Source organism: Erigeron canadensis, chromosome 2 (genome assembly GCF_010389155.1).
Source record: "Erigeron canadensis isolate Cc75 chromosome 2, C_canadensis_v1, whole genome shotgun sequence".
In the NCBI taxonomy this organism is placed as follows: domain Eukaryota; kingdom Viridiplantae; phylum Streptophyta; class Magnoliopsida; order Asterales; family Asteraceae; genus Erigeron; species Erigeron canadensis.
In genome coordinates, this window is record NC_057762.1 from 10,552,685 (window position 1) to 10,563,963 (window position 11,279).

Consider the following 11,279-nt stretch of genomic DNA (forward strand, 5'->3'; position numbering starts at 1 on the left):
CTCCTAAGTTCGAGCCCAAGGATTTTGGGTCTTGGAAGGAGATGATGCTTCTTCACATCTCTGGTGTGGAACCCTATTTAATGACCATATTAACTAAGGGTCCATACGTACCGATGTATGTCCAAAGGACTCCAGGAGCTACACCTGAAGCTCCTGAAATAGTCACTGACCTGATTAAACCAGAGGTTCAATGGATAGATGAAGAAAGAAAGCTGGTAAATCTTGACGCTAGATTGAAAAACATGATTATCGTTACTCTTCCCACTGAAATCATGAAGCTAGTCATCAAGTATCCCTCTTCAAAGGAAGTATGGGATAGACTAGTCAGCACCTATGAAGGATCTGCTGACCTCATCAAAATCAAGAAAATTGATTTGAAAAGAGCTTATGAAAACTTCTTCTCTCTTCCTGATGAAAGTCTTGAGAGCACCTATACTCGCTTTAAAGGGTTGCTCAATGATATGACAAATGTTGGCATTACTCATGATAACTTTGAAGTATGTCATAAATTCATCGACTCTCTTCCTCTTAAGTGGCAAAACTTAAGACAAACTCTTCGTACAACGAAGAAAATTCAAGATTTTGATCTTGAAGAACTTTTTGGCACTCTTCAATTTGAAGAGAGAGCATTGGCTCAAAACATTCGAGCCTCTGCTGATGCCAAAAGACATGCTGGCCCTTCTTCTTCTTCTTCTTCCTCTGTCAGCATCTCCTCCCATCCTATTTCTGACCCTATCGCTCTTGTTTCTACTGAGCCCATCGATCTCTATGATGGTGCCAGTATTTCAAATCTTCCAGCACCTATTCAGACTCTCATTGATGAGCTGGATAATGAAGAGAAACAAGATTTGGTCAATGACTTTATGGGATTTGCCCTTGTTGCTGGTAGAAAATACTCCAGAAGGTGGAATAATCGCAAAACGGTTGCTCCCCTCAAACCTCCTGTTGATAAATCACAGGAAGAGTGCTGGAGGTGTGGCAGAAAAGGCCACTACCAGAAGGAGTGCAAAGTCTCTATTCCCACTCCTGCAGCTCCCAAAACTAACCCTTCTAAATCTGCTGATGAATATAGGAACAAATACTATCAGCTGAAGGCTAAGGTGGCTGAAACAGAGGATTCCAAAGTTCCAGCAAAAGGTCTAATTGCTGAAGAACATGATTGGGCTGACTTATATGACTATGATGATGACGATTATGTTGATGCCATGTGCCTCATGGCACTTGCTGACAGTGATGCTCTGACAAAGGATCAAGTCTCCTCTAGTCAATGGGTAAACGTCACTGTTAAAAAGGTACACTCTCTTCTTTCTTCCTCTTCTGATCATGACAAGACCAAAGTTATTGAGTCTTTGTCTTGTGATCTTCAGTTCGTAGAAAGTCTACGTGCTGAACTTCAATCTAAACTTAACTCTGCTGGAGTAGAGTTAAGTGAAAAATCTGAAAAACTTATGAAATTGAAAAATGTTCATGTCGAACTTCAATCTCATGAGTTGATGACTCAGAAACTCCAGCTTGAGAATGAAACTCTCAAGGCTGAAGTCTCTAATCGAAAGAAGATTGTGACCTCCTGGTCAAAGGCTTCCAAATTTCATCATCAATGCTTGAGTGAGCAAGTCCCTGCTCAAGTACAAGCAGTGATTGGTGGCAATTTTGATGTTGCTGCCTCTATTGCTGACTCATTTAATGATGATCTAAAGCTTGAAATCTCTATTCCTCCACCGTCTTCATCTTCCATCTCTCAAAAAGAGATAAAAAAGTGGTATTTTGTCAAGGGACAAAATGACTACCATGCTGAGATGGATTCTAAGGCTACAACGTCCACAAGTGTGCCCTCTACCTCAAATGTTAAAAGTACCAGTTCCTCAACCAGTATTTTTGACATGTTCTCTCATCTTCCCATTGTTGGCATGATGCCACATGAAGGGAGAATACAACATTCTCCACCCAGAACCTTTAAAGGGGATATTTCAAGTAATGGGTATGTATCCATTGCTCCTCAGCGTTTATCTGCAAAAGGTGCTGAGCCCTTTAAAAGAAGCACTATTGCTGCTCCCTATGACTATGGTACTCCTCAACGGGTTAATCAGGTCGTTCAGCAACACTCTGGTGCTCAATCTTCCTCTCAGCTGGAACCTACCCATGCTAATCCCATGTCTGAACATGATCATCCAATGAACAGACGGGTTAGGTTCGCTGATACAAGCCATCAGCAAGTACTTCCCACAAAGGCTGTACCTGCTGATACTCAAACTCATATAGCATCTCAATCTATGCCTTCAAAATCAAATCTAAGGCATATCACTCCTAAAAGAGGAAGACTGCCTTCACAAAATAGGTCTACCACTCCTTAGTGAGGACACTTGCCACATCAGTAGGTAAGGCCTATAACTCCTCAGCGGGGACATTTGCCACATCAGCAAATGAGACCTACTACTCCACAAAGAGGACAAGTGCCTTCTCAGCACAGTCAATCCTCAGTGTCTAATAGGGAGTACCTACCTCATAGGCAAATGAGGTCAGTGACTCCAAAACGTCAAGTCAGATCCACAACTCCTAACCATGTGAATCAGTCTCAGCAGGGTTCCTCTTCTTCCTGTCCTGCTGGAAAGTAAGCATGGACCATGATTAGAGGACATCAAAATCCTCAAAATCATCATGGTGAATCCATCCTTGGTCCTGTTCCTTAATTGCCCCCTCCTAAACTTAGACAAAGGAATAAATCCAAGTCTAAGCAAAAGAGCAAGGCTTCCTCTTCCTTTTCTCCTCAAATAAATGAACTTACTCAGCAAGTGAATGATCTTTCCTCTCAGCTGAGGGACTTTCTCATTCAGAATCAAGGCAACCCCTCTGACAAAAAATGCTATCTTTGTAGCAGCAGAGGACATGTTGCCTCTGAATGTGTTTTATTCAGCCCAAGAGATACTCCAGCGGTTGTATTTAAACCAAACATCTCTGCATCTACTAAAACATCTTCTTCCTCTACACGGATCAGTGAGAACCTCTCTACTAAACCAGTTATCAGTGACACCTCCTCTGTCACAAATGCAAACATTGCTGAATACATTGCAGCTCATCGCTTTGAAATTCCCCATTCTCAGAGGGTTATTTCAAATGCTTGGGGGCAACCTTCAATGCTGGTTGAGTATAGCGTTCCTGATGTAGTGAGCAGCTATGCATATCTTCATAGTAATGAAACCAGCATAATGCCCTCCAATGAAGATAACACTACTCCTGTCTCTGTGGGAAATCACACTACTCTTGAGGAGGCTCTCTCTAAAGAGCCAATATCCTCCCCTGAAGTACCTTCAGTTAATCCTGCTGACATAGCAATGGATGGACAAAGTGAACCCTAAATCCTTTCTTTTCATCCATGCAGGGCTCGCTAGGAAAAGGAGTGTGGTATTTGGACAGCGGTTGTTCAAAACACATGACTGGCTCTAAGTCCCTGCTGGATAACTATACAAAGGTACCTGGTCCTACAGTGGTGTTTGGTGATAACTCCACTGGACAGACTGAAGGGTATGGTCTTCTTTCTAATGGCCTCATAATATTCTCAAAAGTTGCTTATGTAAATGGATTAAAGCATAATCTCATCAGCAAAAGTCAACTATGTGATGCTGACTACAAAGTAATCCTTGATAAACATCAAGGCACTGTAGTAAACATCAACAAGGAGGTCGTCTTGGTTGCACCAAGAAAAAGAGATGTATATCTTGTAGACTTCACTCCTATCAAGACTGATAGTGAGACTTGTTTCTTTGCTAAGTCAGCATCCGAGTTAAATTGGTTATGGCACAAGCATATGTCGCATGTGAACTTTAAAACCATAAACTCACTGGCCAAAAAGAACCTTGTTCGTGGCCTTCCTCCTCTGTCCTTTGAAAAAGATAGACTTTGTGGTGCTTGTGAAAAAGTCAAATGCCATAGAGCTACTTTCAAAACAAAACAAGCAAATTCTGTTAAGGGTTGCTTTCACCTTTTTCACATGGACCTTTTCGGTCCAGTGAATGTCCAAAGTCTAAAGGGTAGCAGATACACTTTAGTAATTGTGGATGAATATTCACGATACACTTGGACAATTTTTCTTAATTCTAAGAGTGATGTTGCTGAATAAATTATCAAATTCATTAAGAAAATGGAAAATCTCAACAGCATAAGGGTTAAAGAACTCAGAAGTGATCATGGCACTGAGTTTAGAAACCACACTCTTGAATCTTTTTGTGCTGATCAAGGGATCTCACAAAACTTCTCTTCTACTAGAACTCCTGAGCAAAATGGTATTACTGAAAGGAGAAATAGAACTCTTATTGAGGCAGCACGTACGATGCTCAGTGAGTCCTCTTGGGCTGAAGTAGTCAACACTGCTTCTCACACTCAAAATCGATGACTCATTGTTAAAAGACATGACAAGACAGCATATGAAATGTTAAGAGGAAAGAAACCTCAAATCAAATACTTCCATGTATTTGGTTGTCCTGTCTTTATTCTTAATAATAAGGATCATCTAGGCAAATTTGATCCTAAAGCTGATGATGGTTACTTTGTTGGATACTCTGCCATTAGCAAAGCTTTTAGAGTATTTAATACTCGACTTCAAAAAGTGGATGAATCCATTCATGTCACTTTTGATGAAAGCTCATCTGCTCTTAAAGATATCCAGCCATCTTCTACTGAAGAAATTTTCAATGAGTTCACTAATCCTCCAACGGAGGATGCTGACTCATTTGTTGATGCTTCTTGCTCATCTCCTTTTGATCAGCAACTCACTGAGGACAGTTCAGCAGATCTTAACCTGGAGCAAGTTGTTGCTCATATCTATACGATTAAGCCAGTTGAGCCTATCTTAAGGTCAATCCATGCTGCATCAGCCAAACCTAGATCACTGGCTGATGATGTGCAAGTTGATGACTCTGTTGATGATGAGTTTCATGATGCTTCAACTAATGCTGAAGACATGGAGTCTGCTGATGACCCCATCATTGATAACTCAAATCAGTCAAATGGCTCCACTGATCAAACTCCTCTTGATCCTTCAATTACCATTGATTTCTCCTTTTATTCTTCTCCTGCTGATCCCATACAAATGTCTTCCGCTGCCACTCTAGGTTCATCAAGTATCCCATCACTTAAATGGACTTCAAGTCATCTTGCTCACCAAATTATTGGTGATCCTCAGCAGGGCATTGTGACTAGATCAGCGACTAGAAACACATGCCTATATGTTAATTTCCTGTCAATGATTACTCCTAAGAATAATGGAGAGGCTATGGTTGACCCATCAAGGGTTGCAGCCATGCAAGAAGAACTAACACAATTCCAAAGACAGCATGTCTGGTTCTTAGTTCCTCTTCCTCCTGGCAAAGAACCCATTGGAACTAAATGGGTTTATAGGAATAAAATGGATGAAGATGGTGTTGTTATACGCAACAAGGCTAGGTTAGTAGCTCAAGGTTACCTTCAAGAAGAAGGTGTTGACTATGACGAAACCTTTGCTCAGAAAAATATATACGAGACATGCTAGCCAAATTTGATATGTCTAATATCACCACAAAGCCTACTCCCATGTCTCCTCCAAACAATCTCCATGCTGACCTTGATGGTAAGCATGTGAACCCCACCTTTTATCGTGGGATGATAGGCTCGCTGATGTATCTTACAGCGAGTCGTCCAGACATTATGTTTGCTACTTGTCTTTGTACAAGGTATCAAGCTTCACCCAGGAAGTCTTACCTTCTCGCTGTCAAGCGTATCTTCAAATATCTCAAAGGGACTTCCTCTCTAGGTCTTTGGTATTACAAGGATTCTAACTTTGACTTAGTTGCATACTCTGATTCTGACTATGCTGGTTGCATGTTAGATAGGAAAAGTACCAGTGGTGGATGTCAACTGTTTCCATCTCCACTGCTGAAGCAGAGTATGTGTCAGCAGCAACTGATTTTGACTTAGTTGCATACTCTGATGCTGACTAGTTGGTCTAGTAAGAAACAGCATACAGTTTCCATCTCCACTGCTGAAGCAGAGTATGTGTAGCAGCAAGTTGTTGTGCACAAGTACTTTGGATGAAAAACCAACTTGCTGACTATGACCTAGATTTCTCTAAGATCCCCATCATGTGTGATAACAGTAGTGCTATTGCTATCACACACAATCCTGTTCAGCATTCCAAAACTAAGCATATTGACATCAGGTATCACTTCATTCGTGATCATGTCATGAAGGGGTATGTTGAAATTTACTTCATCCCCACTGATGACCAACGAGCTGAAATCTTCACTAAACCTTTAGATGAAAAGAGATTCAAGGATCTCGTCAGCAGGTTGGGAATGCTAAATGGTGAGTCTGCTACTTAACTTACACATCTCTTGTAAGTTAAAATTTCTTGATTTATATCAAGATCCTCAGCAAGTTTAAGTGTGTCTTACTTGCTATAAATCGAGGCAATGAAGAGCCCTAAAGTCTTCATCTAGTCCAGCAGCAAACGGCTGCTGGTAACGACATCTAAAATCCGTTGATCCCTGATGCTTTGGGAAAAAGCATAATAAAAGTAATAGGGTGCTGAAAGTCCCTATCTAGTCCAGCAGCAAACGGCTGCTGGTAAAGACATCTAAAATCCGTTGATCCCTGATGCTTTGGGAAAAAGCATAATAAAAGTAATAGGGTGCTGAAAGTCCCTATCTAGTCTAGCAGCAAACGGCTGCTGGTAAAGACATCTAAAATCCGTTGATCCCTGATGCTTTGGGAAAAAGCATAATAAAAGTAATAGGGTGCTAAAAGTCCCTATCTAGTCCAGCAGCAAATGGCTGCTGGTAAAGACTTCTAAAATCCGTTGATGGCTGACAATTTGCCAAAAACTGTTTAATGCTCATCAGCATCCACTCTTTCTTTCTTTGTGGTGCTGATTAAAACTTGGTAACCATTCCTTTTAATAAAATAAACTCATCAATGGATACCTCAATTTATTTGAGTGTATTCCACTACGTATTGTTAATATTTTATTATATATATCTCAAACGGTTACCTCGATTTTCTCCCAAATGGGCAACTTGTACACTGTACGCTCCGTATGAACTCGAGTACAATTGAAATCGTGGTTCATATAGTCACATCATACCTCTCTCATACGACATATACACAGTGTCCTATAATTTAAAACAATATTTTTATGCCACGTATGAAAGAGAGTACATGTGACGACTCACTTTTTGCATTTATGAGGCCCATATCCATGCCATATATATTCACAATCCCTTCCATATTCCATCTTTTACGTTCATTTTTCTTTATCAATTTCAAATATCTCTTATCATTCAAACTTCTCTCTCAAAATCTTTCAAACATCTCTTAACATCTCTTGAACTTACCAATCATCTCTAAAACTTACCAAATGGCTTCTTCTTCTCAACAAGAAATCACTCCAACATATCTCATCTTTGAGAAATATGATCCAGAAGGGATCCCCTCCTCTAATCTTGTTTCATTCCAGGCCTCTAAACTCATTATTAAGGCCAACAACTATCTTGGTTCTCCTAGTATCCCAGAAAATGTAGAGGGATACTTCTCCATGTTAGACTTCATCAAAGGGTGTGACGTCAGAAGGACGATTTACAGAGATCCTGAGGAAATGCCTCTTCATCTCTTAAGAGAGTTTTGGTGGACTTGTGATTATGACAAGGTCAATGATGTCATCACTGGATCGGTGATGAAGGGGGAACACAAAATATCTATTACTGTTGATTCGTTGAGGCATGCTCTTCGTCTTCCTCAACAATCTGTTGAGCGTCCGTTTGTTGGTTTGGTATCCACCCAAGTATGGAAGGAATGGCTGGCTACCATTGGATATGGCACCAATGTTGAACCTGTGCAAGCTGTGCACAGCAACCCCCAAAAGAAGTTCTTACCAGGGGTGTGGAGGTTGCTTTTCACTCATGTAATACAATGTCTTGGTGGAAATAGTGGATCATTTGATCAAGCCACTACTGGTCAGATGCAGATGATATATGCACTGGCAAATGGTCGATTCCTTGACTTTGCTAGTGTCATTTTTGAAGATCTTAAAGGGAAAGTAACCATCAAGAATAGATCAAGTTCAGTGCCATTTGCAAGATTTCTCTCACTGATCTTTAAACAGGAATTAAAGGAGAAGTACATGCCTCCTGGTGCTCAATACATGTTGTCTCCCATAATTGCCAATACTGTATATAAGACTCCAGCATGTGATCCAGAACAATTTGAAGCAAGATTCGCTGAGCTTACTCCAGCAATGAATCAGGTACTGATCACTGTATTTCCTGAACAATATGCACCAAACCCCTCTGGAGCTGGTGTGCTGGTAATCCCCCCAGCAGCCTCCAAAGCTCACAAGAGACCCAAAAAATTAAGGAAATTAAAAATTCTTTTCTTCTTCCACTTCACATCCTGCTGCTGTCCCAACACAGCAGCAGCGAGTACCAAAGGGTCCAACCACTAAGGTTAGGAAGTCCTCACGGCCCAAGGACATTAGAAACCCAGCTAGCCCATCAGCAGTCTCCCAACAGACTGCTGACAAAAATATGGGAAACCGTCAGCAGCTACCTCAAACTTCTGTAGGCGAGGTTGGTGTAGAACATGGGTCACCCCAGCCCACTAGAGTTGAGTCAACCACTACTATAATTCCCCCTTCTTCTCAACCTTTTGAGTCGCTGACAGCAGCCAGATCACAGGTGTTGCTAGAGTCAGCAAATTCTACAGCGGATGATGAGTTCGTGCGACAACACACTGACTCTGAGGCACCCGGTTCCCCTGACCCTTTAAATTTTTCAGTTAAAGCAAGAGTTGGTATTCAGGATGTTGAGAATGTGGTGGTGGGATCTGGTGCTGATGAGGTCTCAAACGAACAAGAAAATGTGCTTACTGAAGGTGCTGGAGATGAATTGGTCGGTAATGTTGTGGAAAGTGGTGGTTTTGATGTTGGTGACGATGTTGAGTTTGATGACGAAGAGAGTGATTTAGAGTTTGATGATTTTATGGTTGAGGATTTCCAGCTGGATTTCTCCACCCAGGCTGATGTACAAGTTAGTGATATGGAGGAGGATGCTGATAAGGAAACTGCTACTCATGATAATGCAGCAGTCACTGAAAATCTTGAAAATGTTGCTGCTGACACTCGCACTGAAATTGTTGATATAGCAGAACAAGCAGCCACTTCTGAACAAGTAGATGTACAAGCACTGGGCATGCCCTCTTTTGGCATGCCTTCTTCGTTCTCTAGTGCTTTTGGATGTACCTCTGGCAAGCCTGCTGATGTTCCATTAACTGCCAAAGAATTGGGACTTTCCTTCAATACCAAATCTACTGACAGGCTTGCCAGAATAGAAGAAAACTTAAATGATCTCACCAAGGCTTCTTCTATTGCAATTAAATTGAAAGATGTTGAAGACGATGCCTTGGTGAATACATTAAAAAGCTGGTACATCATGCAGAAAAAAAACTCTGCCAGCATCGATAAGATCTAAGACAAATCTATCTCCATGGCTGCTGATCAAACAAAGCTACGCATATTTTCCTCCTCTATTAGAAGAGATCAGCAGGCCATCCGGGGAGTGACTCGATCGCTGTGTAGAACTGGTAATGCCACCAGAATGCTTGTAAAGAAGGCATCCTCTAGCAGTAAAGCTGCTGCTGCTGCTAAGGTTAAGAAACTTGCTGACCTGGTGTCTCCCCTTATCACCCAGGTTGAGAACAATTCTAAAGGCAATCAGTGCCTTGGAAACACAATTGGCCAGTCTTCCTCCTCCTCAAGTCTCGTTCACTGAGGAAGATCGTAAGTGCCAATAGAAGCTAGAGGCCGAAGTTGGGGAAATTAAGAACTTGCTCACACAACTTCTCAACAAGAAAGATGCCCCGACAGCAACTGTGGAGGTTGTTATTAATAATACAACCTCCAAGGGGGAGAAAGCTGATGCTGTCATCTTGGATCTTGTCTCTGAAGCAGTAAAAAAGGCAGTGGGTAATATGTTTGAAGAAACTGCTGACAAGGTCCTTGATGAAGATGATAATAATGCTACAGCCACTGAAACAACAAATGAAGAAAAAGCATTAGTGGTTGTAGAAGGAACAAGTCCCCCTGCTGAAGCTGAGGGGGAGACAGGTGCAAATACTAAGGGGGAGCAGTCATTGGCTATTAGTGATGCTCCTCAGGATCAAAACGTGCTTAATGAAAAAGAGGAAGCAAGTCCTCAAACATTAAAAGCAAGATGGGAAGCCGCTCGCATTCAAGAAATGGAGACGGATAGATCCAGAGAGATGCTCCATATCTTTCATCCTCGCTATGTTGCAAATGCTCAAGTTACTCAGATAACTGAAGCTGGAAGGCAGCAGCTTGTAGAGGCAGGCATTCTCAGCAGACCATCTTCCTCACTCACTGCTCAAAACGTATCCATCACTTCCCCGGCAGGCAATCAATTTCAGGTGATTGATCTTCTCTCTCTTACTGCCGAGGGAAAAACTCAAGAAGAGGCACTGGAGGAGCTTGACAGAATAAAGTTGAACCAGGAAAATGAAAGGAAAAATATGCAGTTCATTTCCCAATTAGCCCTCTTCGAGAAGGATCAGATGGATGCTGAACAGAAGATGATGCTGACTACTGGTGGGCCTCAAGCTCTCTATAGACAAAAACAAGCTGATGTAAAGCAACGATTGAAAGAGAAAAGTTTGAGAGCGAGAAGGCCAAGTGGATAAAGATCATGAATGATCGAAAGAGGAAGGAAAGAATAACTGCTGCTGAAGTTCACAAAGCAGCTTTGGGAACCAAATCAAATCTGAAGTTCGTAAGGGAAGGAGACACTGCGCCAACAAGAATTGAAGATGTGAAGATCACCAACCTTGGAGAGTCAGAATGGTTTGAAATTTATATGCTGATAAAGAACAAAAAGGCTGCCAGTTATGTACACCTTCAGAAGATGCTGAAAGGATATTTTGATAAAGCTCTGAAGTTTGAAACAAAGTTTAAGGCAGACCTCCCATTGCTGAGAGTTGTCTTTGGGACCCCAGCAGCTGTTACCTTGTCAGCAGGCAAGCGTGTACCTAAAAGGAAGCATGCTGAAAGACTCTTGCTTGCTGATCTTCCTCGTATCCCTACTGATGCTAGTCTGAACCTGAAGCTACCTCCCAGAGCCTTCTTTGAAGAAGGATGAGTTCTTGAACAACCTGCTGGCATCTTCTTCAACAACTTTCAAAATGATGAACTCTTCTTCCGCATTGCTGAAATGGAAAAGGCATCCATTGGATTTCTGATTGGCCTC